This window comes from Protomyctophum parallelum, assembly GCF_964188405.1.
Source record: "Protomyctophum parallelum genome assembly, chromosome: 14".
Lineage (NCBI taxonomy): Eukaryota > Metazoa > Chordata > Actinopteri > Myctophiformes > Myctophidae > Protomyctophum > Protomyctophum parallelum.
Genome location: NC_139709.1, coordinates 47,075,357 through 47,093,621, shown reverse-complemented (window position 1 = coordinate 47,093,621; position 18,265 = coordinate 47,075,357). Strand labels below are relative to the sequence as shown.

General features: G+C 45.2%; 1 pseudogene across 1 annotated transcript in view; it reads left to right on the top strand.

The window, feature by feature from the left end:
- The first annotated feature begins 9,924 nt into the window (after positions 1–9,924).
- LOC310871353 (ephrin type-B receptor 3-like) overlaps positions 9,925–18,265 on the top strand; it is a 66,631-nt pseudogene continuing 58,290 nt past the window's right edge. Inside the window, exon 1 of the transcript XR_014571086.1 lies at positions 9,925–10,510. The product of XR_014571086.1 is annotated as an ephrin type-B receptor 3-like (transcript). The remainder of the gene's footprint in view (positions 10,511–18,265) is intronic.

Genomic DNA, 18,265 nt, shown 5'->3' with positions numbered 1-18,265 from the left:
AACTCTGTAAAACAAATGGAGCCGTTGTTAACGTGCTGTCGCTGTACATTGCTTTGTTTTCGACACGAGGAGGGACTAATTATTACACCGCTCGAGCTTTGTTCAGTGCAACCTCAATATAAATGGTTTTCCCTGATCAATGAATCTGGTATGAGGTGCCAGAGGTGGAATAGCAAGCGATGTTTCCACTGATTAGCAGTATAGGATTTAAGGTCAGAAACCTTGTATCTTCATATTTCTATGAAGAAGTAGCGAAAACAGCAGATCTATAATCTCACAACGCCTCGTGATGCGAGACGTTTAAGCTTATAGATCGGCTATTTTCACAATTTTTTAAATGTTTTTTAAAATAATTAAAAACATGAAAGGTTTTGGAGGTTTCCACCCATTATTAGACGATTATAATCCTGCTGACATTTGGTTGAACTCAGTGTTGCACACGCAGTGCACGTGGCTGACATTGACTGCAGGTTTATGAGTGATATAGCTCAAGGGCTGGCCTCAGTCAGACAAATGATCTTGTTCACAGATGCCAATTCATATTTCATCAATCTGTGCTGGGTGCGCCGCGGTCCAGCATGCTGTGTGCATTATTATGAAAAGCCCAGCAGTATCCATGGCCTCAGGCTAGTTCCCCGCTCTGAACATAATCATGTATCATTATCTTAGCTGTCAATGAAGCAAAATGCCAATACTGCACTACCTCACATCTGTGGGGGCCCGATGTTGTTTTTCTGTTGTCGTTAGCAAATAAGAAATTCACACAATTTCCCCCCAGTCTTCTGGACAGTTTTAGTTGCTGCCTGCTCCCATGTGCATTGCAGTCCCAGGCTGTTGCTGACAGTGTGTTGTCCTGAGGAAGGTGGTGTACTCACTGTACTGTAGTGTAGACCAAGGGTTCCCAGACTTCTTAGCTCAAGGCCCAAAAGAGAAATTAGATTAGATTACCCAAGACCCAAACTAGAGAGAAAATGGCTGATCTACAAGCGCCACGTTGTGCACACACCAATGGGCAAGGCAACATCTCAACTTTCTCAAGACACCCACATTCAAAGCGTGAGAAATTGAATATAGTCAAGCTCACAATGTTGTGTTGTAATATTGTAAATATTTTTAGGAAAAGTACTCGTATTGTAAAAACAAAATAAATATCCATACATATTTTGCACCCAGGTCTCCCACAAGGGAAGCCAACATCTAAACCACTAGCCTAACTGGGTATATTCTCCCTTGGCTGAGGGAGATATTAGAGTTTACTACTGCTACATATACAAAAGAACGTGTTGTATTCAGTGTATTGTGATAATATTGCATGGTCGGCACACAATTCCAAGGAACACCTGGACTTGTCTCACGGCACACCAGTAAGACTCGGCGCTCCATTTAGGACCCACTGTACTGCTGTACACCCATGGGCCTCCTCACATGGCCTCACTCACCAGCCGTTTCTTTTTACCTGACAGCGAGGGGGTTTCCCCTGGCAACGGGTCTGGGGGGGGTAATGCTTTCCAAGGAGGTTCAACCGTATTGCCCCCCAGATTATCTCTCCACTGGACAGGCACATGCACCGACCAGCTAGAAGGGCTGTGCCTTTCTCTCCTATATCCCCCCCCCCATGTGAGCTCTTGTCTCGGGCTTGCTAACCGGAGCGATGTGCCATCCTAAGAGCATACTTTATGCTTAGCCCTGAAACATGACTCATGATTATCATGACAGTGATGACGCAACTGAAGTCAGTTAACGTGTACATAAACATTCAGATTTCAAATATAAAGTCCTCGCTACATGTGCCACGGGTGTTAGAAATTTGCTGGTACAGCGATTAGCATTGCTGCATCCTGCGTTGTTTAATAAAAAGCATTTTTATCCGAGCACCCGGCCCGACTACTTTTCTCAAACGGGGTTCGTTTGGGAAATATACAGTTGCACACCAGGAGCGCACTCGCCTATTAGTCTGTATAGGCAGTGCGGTCAGTGTGCCTATATCGAACACACCCAATGCCACACTCCTCCCGACCGATAGGGGCGCGTAGTTGAAAGCCAATGGCAAAAGAACTGCTCGGATAAAAATGCCTTTTATTAAACAATGCGGATGCAGCAATGCTAATCGCTGTACCAGTACATTTCTAACACCCGTGGCACATGTGGTGAGTACTTTATATTTTAAATCTGAATGTTTATGTACACGTTTACAATGTAAATGTAGCGATCGCGTAAAACAGGCGGAAGTTAAGCCATGACGCTCGTGAAGTACGAGTGTCATGTGAACCATGGCTGACTTCATCTCATCTATCTCATCTCATCACCAAATCAGAGGATTAGTTCGGAGATGTACTCCGCTGAAGATCGCAGCCATTATGGGACTCTTTGGAGATCGGATGGCCGTTTTTCGACTATTTTTGTTTTCTCTTGTTCGTTTCAAGATGGATGCCGTGTCAGGTCATAGATGGTGCCGTAAGAGGCCTGCCTTAAAGTAGTGTCGTAACCCACCGCAAGACGGGCTTGGCTGGTAAGAGATAACCTTTTGAACCCATCTAAAGACGGGTATGGCAGGTTAAGTAGCCTACAATTTGGAGCTAATCTTTAGTTACTTGAGTACCAGTATGTTCATTTCAATACATTACAAGGCAAATATGTTGTACTTTTTACTCCACTAAAATTATTTGAAAACTTTACGTTTTATTAAACATAAATTAACTAATGAAGCCCTATTTTATACTTTGCCTACTGGGAAATAGCTGATCTACAAACTTGTAGCCTGAATTAAACCCTGCATACTCTGAACGCCGTGAGCTGAGGCAGCTAGAGGCTGCGGCACACAAACTGATTATACTGTAGATCTTCATAAACAAGAGCTTTCTGCATCTGACAGTTATGACTGAGTCATTCTTGTTTCTTTTTTTTAAACAAACCCCCTGCGGTCCTGAGGCTAACCAGCTTGTAGATAACCGCCACATCGCAACATAGGACATTTTGACAAAATTGAAAACGTAAAAGTTCTGCTGCTGCATATTGACTACTTTTACTTCTGGTTCCAGTCACATCATCATTAGGCAGATTCTTTTTTAAACAAGATTTTTTTTTACAAGAATGTTTAGTGAGAACGATGGCTTCCATTTTCGCATTGAAACTTTTCAGGACTAGAAAGCCTGCAGTTTCTATTAGCTTGTATTCCCCATCGATGATGTCACTGGAGGACGGTTTCTGAACTGCCCACAGCCCTCCTATGAGACACAGACCGAGTAGAAAAAAAATTGCGCCATTTCTTTCATGATTATTGGTGAGGACCAATTATATGAAGATAGGTTGAAAAGTGGTGAAGTCTGCCCCGGTAACAACATGTGCACATGCGTTATGTGTACGGGGGGGGGGGGGGGGGGACACGTGACGCAACAGACCAACAGCTCGCACACCAAGGCCCGTCCCGCTCGATCATGATTGGCGGAAGGCCCCTCTGTATACTGATTGGATGAAGGCTGGGCCACCTATAGCCACGGTGGTTTAGGCCAAGTGAGTGCCCTCTCAGTCAGCATGGTACTACTGGCACAGCCATGAGGTGCATCCATATCCCTGCAGATATGCACAAATCAGCATAACTCTGGCCAAACCAGGAGAACCTCTGCCAGGAAGTGGTGGTGGTGGTTTTACCTCAACGCCACTCAAACCCCATATTTCAGCAGTTATCACTCTCAGAGATTTTCCATGTTACAGACCTACACATTGATCTGCATTTGCCTTTGGACTCTTTGAAAATGGCAGATCTATAAGCTCACAACGCGTCACATCGCAACACACATTTTCAGCTTGTAGATTGGGGTGGTTAAACAGATGTTGATGCTTGTGTTTGTGTACATTAACTCATTTTGCTGGGGACCCCCTGGGACCTCTCCAAGGATCCTTTGAGAACCACTACTCTATTTATTTTATTGTTGCATCTCTTATTATCACTTTCATTTTCTCATTGTTTGTCTACCGATATTACTCTGGTTGTCAGACATCTGTCAGCCTAAAGAAAGGCAATTCTGTGAATTTGTCTTTGTTTTATGATTTGGTTTTTTAGCAACATGAGCTTTCCTTTCAACTTCCCCCTTCATATTGTCACTCTTATCTTGTAGACATCTACTGTGGAAGCACTCGTATCTATTAGATTCGTTATTGGATTCGTATATGCCGTATGGGGGTTGTGAGTCATGCTTAATTACCCCACCACACAACCTCCCTTCAGGGATCAATAAAGAACATTCTTATAATTAGCTTGGATTACAATGGTGAATTCTTAACTCATGACATATGCTGCAAGCATAATTAAATGTGTAAGGTATTGGAAACCTTTTCATACACATACACCATCATGCATGTGTTCACGCAGGCATTGAGTATTCATGCACGCATGCACGTACGCACACATGCATGCATGCATGCACTGACTGACTGAGGAAGTCCGTCACTGGGGTAAACATTGGCATCAAGTGGGGAGGGGGCTGCAATCTCCAATCTCCAATCTCCATGTCCTCTAGATGAACATGCCAACTTACATTGACAACTTCACTTATCTCGGAAGTAACATCTCAAACACAGTGAATGTGGAGAAAGACGTGCGAATCAGAATCGGCAAAGCTGCAGGAGTGTTCCAACTGCTCTGCAACATCTGGTCGTCCAAAGCCATCACTATACGGCCACCAAGCTACGCTTCTATATGTCAGTGGTCATCCCAACAGCGTCCTACGCCTGTGAGACGTGGACAGCCAGCATCACCAACAGGTTGGATGTCTTCCACCGACGTTTGAAGATCTCATGGAGAGACTACATCACCATTCACCAATGAGGAGGTGATGAGAAGGGCAGGGGTAGCACCACTATCTGACATTGTCTCTGACAGGAGAAGGGCTGTGCATGTACTCGGACTAAAGAGAGAGACTGGCAAGTGTGGCAATGGACTGGATGCCAGAAGGTGTAAAGAGGAAGAGGAGGGAGGCCAAAGAAGACCTAAGTGAGATGGGTGTCACGGAGTAAGCTGGCACGGAGTAAGAAGGGTCGCCAGAGTCCGGAGCGAATAGAGGGGACTCGTCGCCCAATGATGTATATTGTATACTGTTGTATACTTTGGTTCATTTTTTATTGTGTTTTTTTGTGAAATTATTATTATTAGTCCTTTTTTTTTGTCGCTACCTTTGCTGTATCTTACATGCTCTTTTACAGAATCTGAACCTCAAATGTTGTGCTGCCTCTGGAGACTGAATTTCTTGCGGAAGGTCTGTATGTCCATATCGATCGATCTACTCAGTCAGTCACAAATAGCACAGTACAGTACAATAACTACCTAATTCAGCAGCAGTTTGCAGAAGATCTGTGAAGATGCCCTCACATATCTCCCTGCTGCCATCTTATCGCTTGCCTCTTTATTTCCTCTGCCTCTTCCTCCACTCTTCTCGTCTGCTCTCCACGCTCTGTAAAATATGTATTTCCCCCCCTGAGCCTAGGACTCATTTCTCATTTCTGCAACAGGAACGGAGAGAGAACTCCAAAGCTCAGATTCTTTATTCTCCCTGACCGTCACAGAGCAACATCTCAAGCAGCACACGTCTCAGTAGAGAGTGAGACAGCAGCTTGGGACAGTTTTGAATTGGAATGTCACTCCAGGCTGTAGGTGGGGGTCAAAAGGCCCCTATATCTAGTCTATCTAGTCTTTAAGGCACCAATACATTAGCTTCTTATTAGTATATCGTTTGGGGAGCCAAATAGATTCAAATTAATGTAGTTTGTTCCCCCGGCACTGGCACACCACATTTCAAAACTAGAAAAAGTGCCCTTCTGGGCACAGGTCTCCACCAGGATAGGTATGTAGGACATTGCAGCTTGCCTTCATCTGGTGGTTGGATAAAAGGGCAACAAAAGTAAATTAGAGGTAAAAACACTTTTCGGCCAGTTATAGCGCCACCTTGAGGCTGAGTTGAAATTGTTCATGTGGCATTTCTTCCTCGGCCTAGTGGGAATGTGCGTGCACAATTTCACGGAAATCACGTGTTCATGATTTGCAGCATTTTGTTTGAAACTGAGCACTCCTGTGAACTTTGGAAGCCAATCTTAACCAATCAGGATGGAGTCTGAGAAATCTGAAAGACCCGTTTCGTTGAATGGCTCTAGAGAGATGTGTACCAATTTGCCAAAATCTGTAGGTGTACTGTGCAAAAACTTGTTTTGCACAAAGCGGCCTCCTGTTGGCGCTATAACAGGCCGTTCTGGAATTTTTGGGGCAGAGGTTCATCGTTGGCATCCAGGGAGTGTGTGTGCAAAATTTGGCATGGACCGGGTTAACGGTGGCCGAGATTAGCTGCTCACGGACACACACACGGACGGACGGACACACACACACACACGGACGGACGGACGGAGTGCAAAACATACTCTCCCCCCATGCCTTCGGCCTGGTGGAGACAATGAGATGAATCCAACGGGTGGCAGTGGCAGTGGCTCAGGAGCTACAGCAGACAGCAGCCCCTTGGGAAACGGAAGGTTCCTTTGGCTCCCCCTGTGTGAGTGTCAAAGTGTCCTTGACACTGAACACCTAACTGCTCCCGATCAGCAAGCAGGCATTGCATGGTTTCCTCCACTGTTGGTGTGTGAATCGGTTAGCATTTTATTTAGAGGCACTACAAAACTTCAAGATTTTGGACATTGGACTGGTTTGCTGTCATGATCCACACTCAAAACTCTAGTTGGCAAAGATAATTGTGACAACAGCTGGTGTTTTGGTCCCCAAGTAGGGCATGATCTCTTTTGTAAAGTGCAGATTGTAAAGCTTTCAAATGATGTGCCATACATTGAAAATAGTTGAATAATGCTTGAAGGTTGTTAAATCTAAAATAAAATATGCGTCTGCAGTACATAGCTTTTATGTTTCTTCTTTTTCTTTTTTTTTTACACAAATACAGGCATATCCCAGTGAAATGTCAGGAAGGTATGAAAGACTGGTCAATCCGAGTGTGTGCATGTGTCTGTGTGTCCGCACGTTTGCATGTACATGGCACCACGGTTAAGTAACTCCAACCTATAAGGTTCCATTTGGTTCCATGTATACACTGTGAGTTACAGACATGTAAGGGTACATTTGGTTCCTAACTATCAGACATTTAGCTTGGGAGTGGGGACCCCCTAGAACCCTTTCAAGGACTGCTGTGGGTCCCCCTGGACGCCACTTTGAGAACAACTTTACTAGACTATAATGTCATCTGTCTGCTCAACACACTGGCACCATCACTTATGTATACACTTTAAATATTTGATATATGCTGCTGAGTGGCGTCTCTCAACTGCACATGAGACTGTGATTCCATATCTGATGCTATTTATATCTGCTGCCAATATCTCTAAAACTCATTTTCACCCGCTCTTTCGCACCTGCAAACTTGTGATTGTGACAATAAAGTTTCAATTTCAGTTTTGTCACTGGCGTCAGCTAACCCTCTGCAAACAAAGTTGACACAGCTGGCATGTTTAAATTGCTGAATGTATCGTGCATTATAATAAACTGTTATTGCAAACATAAGCAATAAAATGTTGGAATTGTATATCTTATATCAGAAGCTTAATGTATAAACTAAGCCAAAATGCATATCACTGTTTTTTTCTTTTTTTTTCTTGACGTCAATAGACCTAATGAGCAAAGAAATGGCTGCTTGCAGGATGTCAGGAGGATGTCCCTGCATAAGAGCATTAAGAAGTCAAGTTATGTGTTAGGTAGCCATATTGTTTTAGACACCAGGCGAAAGCATTCAGTCCAACTTGCATTGTTCGCGTGTTCACTTCATTCACTGTACATAAACACCCTATATAAGGGGGGGAAAGCCAGCTGTTGTCAGTGAAAGACCTTGAACAATTAATTAGAAAAAGTCCCACACAGCGAAAGCGCCCGCTTGGAGTCCAAACTGTGCCAGAATTTATTCCAAGCAGCTTCTCTCTCCCTTTTCACTACCAGCGCTAGTTTGTGTGGCCCCTGCTAACAATGACTCCATTGATTCTGCCGAGAAGCTGAGTATCATCATATTATTTTTTATTTTTGTGCCTTTTTAGTTTCATATAGTTTGTTGGCTAGTTTAGGAGCCGTCCATCACTGGTTCTATAGTGGAGGCTGACCCAAAGCCTGCTGGGAACTGAACTGTAGTTAATTAGTGCACAAAGCCGGGGTACAAAAGGAGGAAGGGGGGGGGGCTCACCCACAGAGAGTTGTGTGGGTGAAGTTCTCTGCTTTGGGGGGGGGGGGGGGGGGGTATATATCCAAGATGTGTGGGATGTGTGGGTCATGTGAAGGAAGGGGTCGGGTTGGGGGTCTTGAGTTATTACGCATATAGCAGGGCTTGGCATGAGGGGGAGGGGGGTTCAGGGGATGTGTTCATGGGAGGTATGGGTTGAGTTGGCGGATGTTAGAGTAGGAATATTCAAAGTGGGGTCCACTCCGTCCGGGCCCATGAGGGAACCCCAGGGGTCCTTGAGGGGGGAGTACAAATGATTGATAGACAGGGATTCGGAACCAAATGGGCCCTTACAGGTCTGTGACTCCAAGAGTGTACAAATGGAACCAAGCGGACCCACAATGGTTATGGTTCGTGTCCGCTGCGTAATACATAATGTATTACCCTAAGTTCCTAACCCTACATACTAAACTGAGGGTCCTTTAAATTATCCACATGCGCCCCCCCCAGCATACTGGAGGGGAACATTAGCCAGTAGCCACGTTGAGAGCATGTATCGCCTATTTAATTGTGGCTACGAAATGTTCTGTTAAGTTGTACACAGAAATAAGTACAGTAAAGTTTGAGAACCATATAATATCTGTAGATAAATACTGTGCTGACTGTCTGATGGGGGTTTACTATAGGTTTACATAGGAGTGCATGGCTATCGGATAGCTGTTGCGGGATAGTGTGGGGTTAGAGGGCTGTGTGGAGGTTAGGGGTGCTGCTGTGATGTGCGAGTGGGCTGTGTGGCTGACTGGATGTCGACTGGAGTCGCGGGGCGGTGGCAGACAGATGAATTAGCAGTGTGAAGGGGTGCCTTGTCTGGACGCACCATGAGATGAATGCAGCCATGCCCTGGCAGCCAGCAACAGAACACGCTACTGGAGTCCGTGATGAGGGACAAAGGACCCGACGACGGGCTAGGCGGGCGGTAATGCACTTTAAAAAGAGAGAAAAAGAGACCTACAGAGAAATATAAAGGCACGGTGCAGAGAGAGAGCGCAAAATACACTGAAACATGACAATTATTTATGACGTTATTACTAATTACAGATTACATTTAGCCAATATTAGTCCCCCGCCGGAACAAGCACTTATCCCGCTGCATCGAATAACAGATAAGCCAACCATACCATGATACCGGTATATATTATAAATAAATAATCATCCGCGGACTAAGAAGATACAGAGAATGCACTCACAATGCACCCAGGGGCCTGTGGGAGGCGCTATCTCTCCACCGAAATCAAGGCTTATTGATATTCCCATGCATGCTCATGCAAGCACAGTTCATTTATTAGAACCCGAAAATGTATCCAAAAAATGTGTTCCGATGAATTCAAACCACCACAGACGGCTGGTGCCCACGGCCACGGACCCTGGTAGTCTGCCTGCCCGCCTGCCTAGGCTCCCGGAGGAGTGAGTGTGACCTGAATGTTGGTTCGAGACCGAGTAGCCAGGGAGGGTTATTAGTTGGCAGCTGCCCCATAACCCCCCCCCACACTCCCCCTCACTCACGCCCCCCCCCCCCCCCCCCCAACCCCCCTCCGCTTTCCTCTTCTTGCCATTCCGACGCACACACACACACACACACACACACACATAGTCAGTCAGTCATACACACACACTCCTCCTCCAGGAGCAACAGTCAGTCAGCTATACACGCCACGGACTGACTTGCCATTGCCAAAGTGGATTTACTGCGCGTTTATTTCGGGTAGAACAAAAAAAGGTTCGGACCTATGAATTTGGCGAAATAAGGCAACGAATTGAAAATAAACAGAGGAGCCCTCGGGGGGGGGGAAATGCTTTAGATTGCTCGGTATAAAGTGCAATAAAGGCGAATGAGAAAGGGGGCTTGCTTTGTAGCCGGGGTCCGTGGCATCGGATCGTTGTGTGTTATTCATTCCTCATTGGGATTATACAGGATTGTTTAAATGAAAAGCAAAACGCGTTGGTGATATTTGGATTTTTTCCCCCTCTCTTTTTTTTTTTTTACGGGATGGTTGAATTAAGGTTCCATTCCATCCCCGCCTTGCTAAACTGAAGACATGAGAGTTGTTTAGGAGTGAATGAACCTCCAACCGCTGCGGTGGTTTAGGTTTATCTGGACGTGTGTGTTTTTTTCCCAGTAAGATCTCCAGTCTCTCCATCCACAAAGCGTCCAGTCTGTACACCTAACACCTTTATTCATGTTGCAAGATCTCGTTTTATGACAATGGATTACTTGCTGTGGGCTTGCAGCCTTGCGTTCTCTGTCGTATGGGCTGTCGAAGGTAAGCTTTCATCTGCCATTCTCCTTCATTAACTTTTATCGGTGATAAATGATCGACCAGCCTGGCGTGTAACTGTTAATTGGTTGAATTACATCAGAATCAGAATGATTATACACACACACATGAAAAGAAGCAATAGAATACTAAATTAACACACGGAAATAAACAACAGAATACACATTGTGTGTGTGTGCTACAGTGCTACGCTACTTAACTGTCATTGTTAAGTCATTTAATTATTTCTGTAAGGAATCTTATTGAGGTCCACCGTCCGCATATTTTGTGCAATGAAAACAAGAAATTATTCCCATTTAGTGAAATTGATCATGCATTGCAATAACCCGAAATGTTTTGGTTCATGGGTGGTAGTGTGGAAAATGTGAGTTGCATCAATTGTCTTTGTACCATGAGTGCAATCCATGTAGGCTACACATGTGTGTAAACGCATCCTCTCTCTCTCTCTCTCTCTCTCTCTCTCTCTCTCTCTCTCTCGTTGTGCGTGCGTGCGTGCGTGTGCGTGCGTGTGTGTGTGTGTGAGTGAGAGAGCTGACATCCCCTGGCTGTATGTTACCATTGCAGCGGCTGTGCCCAGTTTGCTATAGTCCCTTTTGTTGTGTCACACCCACAAGTTGATGTGGGCCCTGCATGGGCAGAGGTTCTGGTTTCTTCATGCATTCTGATTCTGGTCACTCAGAACCTGTGTTAAAACAGACATTATTATGTATGACCTCTCCAATGTCTTCATATAATGACAACATACGTACTATATTAACATTATACTATAATGTTCATGTTATATGTTTGGCAAATTGCTGTGTTGGGAGTATAACTCTCAAGCCATGGTGTAAAGTGTCACAGCAGAGCCAAACAGATCAATACAGAATACTGAATACCAGTACGTGCCCCCCACACACACCTCCCCCATTCCCTCAAGGCCATGGTTCTCAAAGTGCTGTGGATAGGATGGATAGGAACCAAAACAACGCTAGCAGGCCTGTAACTCAGAGAGTGTACAAATGGAAGCCAAATGTACACTCTCGGAGTTATGTGCCCCTAAACCTTAGGCCTTTTTTTCTAATTCAAAGACCCCCTGTTTGTTATGCTTTAGGGCCCAAAGCATAACAAACACGGGGTCTTTGAAATTAAAAATTAAATGTTAGAGAAGCACCCCCCCCCCCCTTCCCAAGGCACGCCACGGCACCCACATGTGAAACATGTCAGATGACGGGTGTGAATTGAAAGGTCAGTGGTTCGAACAAGTCGTGTTGTTTACCCTTACAGCTGTTTTCCTCTGGAGGGAAGGGTTTCTGTGGTTTGTGTGTGTGTGTGTGTGTGTGTGTGTGTGTGTGGGGAGAGGGGGGGGGGGGGCAGCTGGCTACACAGCAAGAATTCTGGTGATAATTTAGACCTTTTTGTATGTAACCTGGACAGTTTGTATGTAACCAGTTAGGGCAAGTTCATTCACACCCAGAGAACAGACAACATAGATGCTATTATGGATTCTGTATAGGGATATTTAACCCGCCTCTGTCTCTGTCTCTCTCTCTCTCTTACTCTCACTCTCCCCCTCCCTGTTTCTCTCTTTCTCTCCCCCTCTCGGCCTCCCTCTCTGGCTCTCTCTCTCCCTAACCCTCTCTCCCCTCTCACCCTCCTTCCCTCTCTCTCTCTCTCTCTCTCTCTCTCTCTCTCTCTCTCTCTCTCTCTCTCTCTCTCCCCCCCTGTTTCTCTCCCCCTCTCGGCCTCCCTCTCTGGCTCTCTCTCTCCCTAACCCTCTCTCCCCTCTCTCCCTCCCCTCTCTCTTTCTTTCTCTCTCTCGCTCTCTCTCTGTGCTCTTCCTGTACAATCTGCTTCTCCTGGACCGCGGCCAGCTTGATCCCTCATCAATTCTGGTGTCAGCAACTTAAATCAATGCAGTGGCAGCAGGCCTGCGGCTCCCCACGGGCCCTCATGGCCCCGGTGATCAGCCAGTTTCCAACCCAGCAACTTCCAGTTACTCAACACTTTGGAGGTTAACTAATGTTTGTCCTCTTGAGGAGTAGGCGGGTTGGGAGGGTTGCAGATGATCCCCAAGAACTTGAGTGAACGTGGGAAAGGGAGGTGACAGCGCAATAGATTTCCAATTAGCTCGCGCCGTTGCTATTTAGCCGCTTATAATCCACCGAGTTCAACAGATGGTTTGAATCTGGCATTTGTTTTTACCGTGATTGCGTCGTAGTCAAATGTTAGCGTTTCTCTGTTGGAAGGAATGTGTCTGTTGCCGTGTCCCATGCAGGCCTAAACCGTATCCTTATGGAGCAGAGCGATTGCGAATCTCCAAAATTCTCACACGCACGTGCACACAGCAGGGCCTACTACTGTAAATCTCTTCTGCGACGGTGACATTTTAATGTTGGCGCTAATCTCATTTGCAGTAAGTCTTTATGGCGCTGCTGCTTTGTGAAACACTCATAGGATATTGCATGGAAGTAATTACAACTCGGGGAATGTTCCGTTGCAGTAATGTGGCAGGCAGAGTTCTATATGCATGACTGAGGTGGAATTATGCAGTGTTATTGGCTTCAAGGTGCATCTGGGGTGCGTGCGGTTATCTGAAAGGAAGGCTACTCACCCTGCAACAATCCTGAGTGTAAATTGACTCAAAGGGTCCATTTGTGCATTGAGTTAAATGAACACTAAATCTCGAAAAGCGTTCGCGGCCCATGCACCCATGTGACCACTGCCGTGTCAAGTGGTCACATGGGTGGACGTGCATTTTCAGAGCATGTGTGTTTTAATGATCAATCAATCGATTGTGTTCCAGCTGGGATCAATGGAATCTAACATAGTATGGGCCTACTATAAGTTCCTATTTATCGGCTATGGAAACATATTTTTCAAGGTTTTAAAAGGAAAAAATACCATGACATTTTAATTACATGAATGTTATTTTGAGGTCACTCGCAAATGTCCTCATGGATCGCTTTATTATAGCCTACTATAGAATTTGATTGAGTCGAGTGGGTTATCCTCATCTGCCTCCCACTCTAGACGCTGAAATACAAATAATGAATAATTATCCATCGACCCATAAAAGGAGAATGCAAACAGCCCTGAAGGATAGATTGAATTAGCTCCGACTTGGCGTGTTTGAGAAACCGCTCATCACGCGTCAAACGGAGCATCACGTCGGACTGTAATTATAAATCATGAAAGGGGGGATTCTGTGGAAAGCGCGCAAGAGAAAGAGTGGAAACACACGAAAGTGGAAATTAACTGGAGATTTTAGTCAAATGTTGTCAGAGTGCAGGCCTCTCAGAAGTAAGAGAAGTTAACACACTTCAGAGCGGTATATAGCACCCATTTTGTTATGAACTATTTATAGACGGTACGGCTGTATTTGATAACTCCGCAATCACTGGAGATGATGTTCAGCCGTTAATATTTCATATGTTTACTTGTTGGATGTGCGTGTCACAGTAATGTGAGGCGAGGGTTCCCTTTCATCATTCACAAAGTGAATAATACATTAGTGTGTGTGTGTGTGTGTGTGTGTGTGTGTGTGTGTGTGTGTGTGTGTGTGTGTGTGTGTGTGTGTGCGCGAGCGCACGTGTGTGTGTGTGTGTGTGTGTGTGTGTGTGTGAGAGTGTGTGTGCTTCCGAAGCATGGTGAGAATACAGAGCTCATGGTGTGCGCGTGTTCCTGACGCATGGTGAGATCAGTCCTCGAATCCAGCGATCAGATGTGTATGCGTGCATGCATGTGTGTGTGTGTGCGTGCGCGCGAGAGAGACTCTGTGTGTGTGTGCTGTGCTCCCGACGCATGGTGAGAATTCAGACCTCTCTGTGTGTGCGTGCCTGCTCCAGACGCATGATAAGAATACAGAGTTCTATGGTGTGTGTGTGTGTGTGTGTGTGCATGTGTGCATGCATGGGAGGATACAGACCTCTATAGCGTTCGTGTGTTCGTGTGTGTGTGTGTGTGTGTGTGTGTGTGTGTGTGTGTGTGTGTGTGTGTCAGAGAATACAGAGCTCTATGGCATTTGGGCTGGGCTCCAGTGATCAAAACCAGTAAATGTCATGGTGGGTGCTGAGGCACTAAGGACAAGTTTCCACTGGAAGAGCATCTCTTTCCCCAGGGTTGTTGTACTGAAACCACTTAAACCCCAGCATCCCTATTGTGTCTGGGAAAACCTTCGCAGTAAAATAGCAGATCTACAAGCTCACAATTTGATCTTGTATGTAGATCTTGTAGAAAATAAGGCTTAAGAGTGGATATAACAAGGAAAGGAGGAGAGATAAGAGGGATCCTTAATGGCAGTACATTTAGAGGCATTCTGTCTGACTCTATAGGATAACGGCATCGTAATTCAATCTTGTCTAGTGTATGGAATTCAGTGGGAAGAAAGAACAGAAAAAACAACAACTAAAAGCTTCATTTTAGTCCACTTTAGGTAGAAAGAAAAGAAAAATAAATTGGTCCCTGGCTGATAGACGGGCTCCAACACTGAACGACAATAAAAAAACATTAGCATTAGGGTCCGCAGCGCTTGGCAAGCAAGACCCAATAATTAACAAACTAGTAAATAGACAACATGACGATGCATTAAAGTTAAAAGCCACATGGTGGACTGCACATGTCGGATCTTATCGAGGGCTGAGATTGCTGTGATTTATAGCAGGACTCCAGGCATAATGAAGATCTTCCTGAGAGCTACTGGCAGTATTAGTTTGTTCCGACTTACATTACTTCCGTACATTGTGGCGTGCTGCAGTGCAGCTTATGTTAAGCTTGTGGATACACTATCTTTTCTTTCCTGCCGGCTAATTAGGCCTGGGCAGTTAACTGAAAGTACATCAAAACTGATAATTATGACCAATCACCGACTTGAACAGAAGCAGTGTTTTGTTTTGTGATAATTTTGTATATTTTGTATACCGTATCAACGAATCAACATTATTTACATATTTGTTTATAATCGGCTAAATTGATCAGTTCCGATTAACCACTACACACATATATGCCTTCACAATGGCGGTGTACACAAGTAGCGAGAACTAGACAATCTACAAGCTCACAGCACACGGCATCGTGACTCACGTTGTGAGCTCATGGCTTTCATTAATCAAAATTGAGGCAAAAGTGTGAAATAACCGTGATATTGTCATATTGCCCAGTCCTAAATGGAAGTACTGAGCTCCCATTTGTTCCATACATTGTGTGGTGCTGCAGCAGCAAACACACACCTGAGTCTGTCCTCAGATGTTGAGCCTGTGGCTCTATCTCTATCCCTCCTGAAGGCTAATGCACTCCTCTGTGTTGTGTGTGTATGTGCGTGTGAACACACACACAGCAGTTGAGGCCTGTTTAGCAGGGTGATTGTGTGGACCACGGAGAGTTGAGCGTGAGATTAGTCATACTCCATGTTGCCTGTGGGCATTGGGGGAGAGAGGGGAGTGGAGGAAGGCGGGGGGGTGACTATAGGTGCACAGCATCAGACGTCCAGGGGTTAGGGGGAGACAATCCTGGGATCAGCAGTGGTGGAAGAAGTACTGATATGAAAAAAAGATATACTGTCTTATAAGTGCATGTCCTGTATTCTAAATTGTACTCGGGTAAAAGTACAAAACGTTGCCGTCAGGCAGAAACCTCTTATCTCCATATTTTAACCCATTCTGACCCGAGATCAGATTCATACGAGGTTTCCGCCGGACACACACTGGTCTGATGAACCCATTCTGACCTGAGATCAGATTCTAAAAATGTCAGTCGCTCTTCGATTTTTAAAAAATAGCAGACCTACAAGCTCGTATCGCGCCACTCGGTGGCGCGATATGAGCTTGTAGATCTGCTATTTTTAAATAGCTAAAGCATAACATGATGCTGACACCAAAATGGGTGCCCGCACTGCCCGGTCAGAATGGGTTAACTTTTTGTGTTTTTTCGACCACAGTGTCACACAAAAGCTGATTTTGTTGAATTTGAATGACGAAAGGTTTTGGACATTATGGGGTATCCACCTGAGAAACGAAAAGGTATTGGTCGCCCTATCTCGCACAGAGCCTTATCCCTTATGGATAATCTTATTAGTCAATGTTTTAATAATAATATTAATAATGATAACCAGTAACCCTTGCACGCATACGCCTGGGTGATGGCACATCATGGCAGACTGCTGGGCAAGCGCTGGCGCCTTGGCATGGGGGTCAGATCAACATATTGAATGAATTATGTACTGGCCATATACAGTATGTCTTGAGTGCTCAGGGTTTGATGAGGTCAGATCAACGTATGGACTGTCAGAACAGGTATGCTCCATATATGGAGATCTAAGGGTTTAAGGTTTGAGGTCAGATGTAGAGTTGCTAGCCGGCTCCATATATCCAGATATAGGGGATGATCCAGTCTTCTCCATGTATGGTTATCCGGGGTTAGATGTGGTCAGTGTCGTGATCTTCATATATGGAGGTGGCCATATATGGCGGCGTCACGTGATGCATATATGGAGGCGTGATGTCATGGGGCGTGACCATGTATGGAGGCGTGATGTCATGAGGCGTGACCATATAGGGAGGCGTGATGTCACGAGGCGTGACCATATATGGAGGTGTCATGTCACGAGGCGTGACCTGACACGGAAATTCAGGTTTTCATAGTAAATGCGACCTACTGTTGCAATAATAATAATAATAATTAAAATAGTGAAAATAGTGAAAATAGCCAATCTACATCTACATGTCGCGAGCTTGTCGATTGGCTATTTTCAGCGAAAGCTTTCCCCACAATAACCCCAAGACAATAGCATACAGCCCTGAGGGTGTTTAAGTGGTTAAGTACAGGGGGATGAGTGGACCTGTTGAACATGTACTGTAGACGGCCATTTCCCCAGCCTCATCAAAGATGAATGGACATTGATGTTTACCTCCACGTGCATAATGTTGAGGTCATCGCAGTGGGCCTATCTATGTGCGCCGCTTACGGTATTCTCCGCTCAGAAGCAGCTCCGTTTCAGACCAGAGTATAACTGCCAAATCAATTCCACTTAACCGATTCTGACCTGAGATCAGATTCATACGAGGTTTCCACTGGACACACACTGGTCTGATGAACCCATTCTGACCTGAGATCAGATTCTAAAAATGTCAGTCGTTCTTCGATTTTTCAAAAAAATAGCAGACCTACAAGCTCGTATCGCGCCACTCGGTGGCGCGATATGAGCTTGTAGATCTGCTATTTTTCAATAGCTAAAGCACAACATGATGCTGACACCAAAATGGGTGCCCGTTCAGAATGGGTTAACCAACATGAACCCACTGATGTTCCCATTCTGGGCTATATGGCATAATAGGGTGTACAAGGTTGTGACCCGTTGTGTGAGCTTGTGGAATGGAAGACGTTTGGTGTGGTGTGGTGTGGTGTGTGGTGCGGCAGGAACCAAGCATAGACGCCTGGGGGAACCCCGCTCAATGAAGTATTTATGGTTTAAATGGTTAGACAACAGTTGGTTTAGTGTGACTGTGATGTCAAAGACATACTGTGCATGTCAAGAATCAAGATGTAGCAAGAAAGCGTTTTATTTGTCACTTAAAATCAGTGAAATGTTCCACTTAAACCCCATATGAGTGACCGGAGTGAAGTCCCTCAGGGCTCTAGTCTGTACTAGTGCTTTTCAGTGTTCTGTTATTTTCTATGAAAGCCTTCCCCACATTAAGGATGCTGGGGTTTAAGTGGCTTACATGCATTGCTCATTGCACACTTTATGGTAGTATAACTACGTAC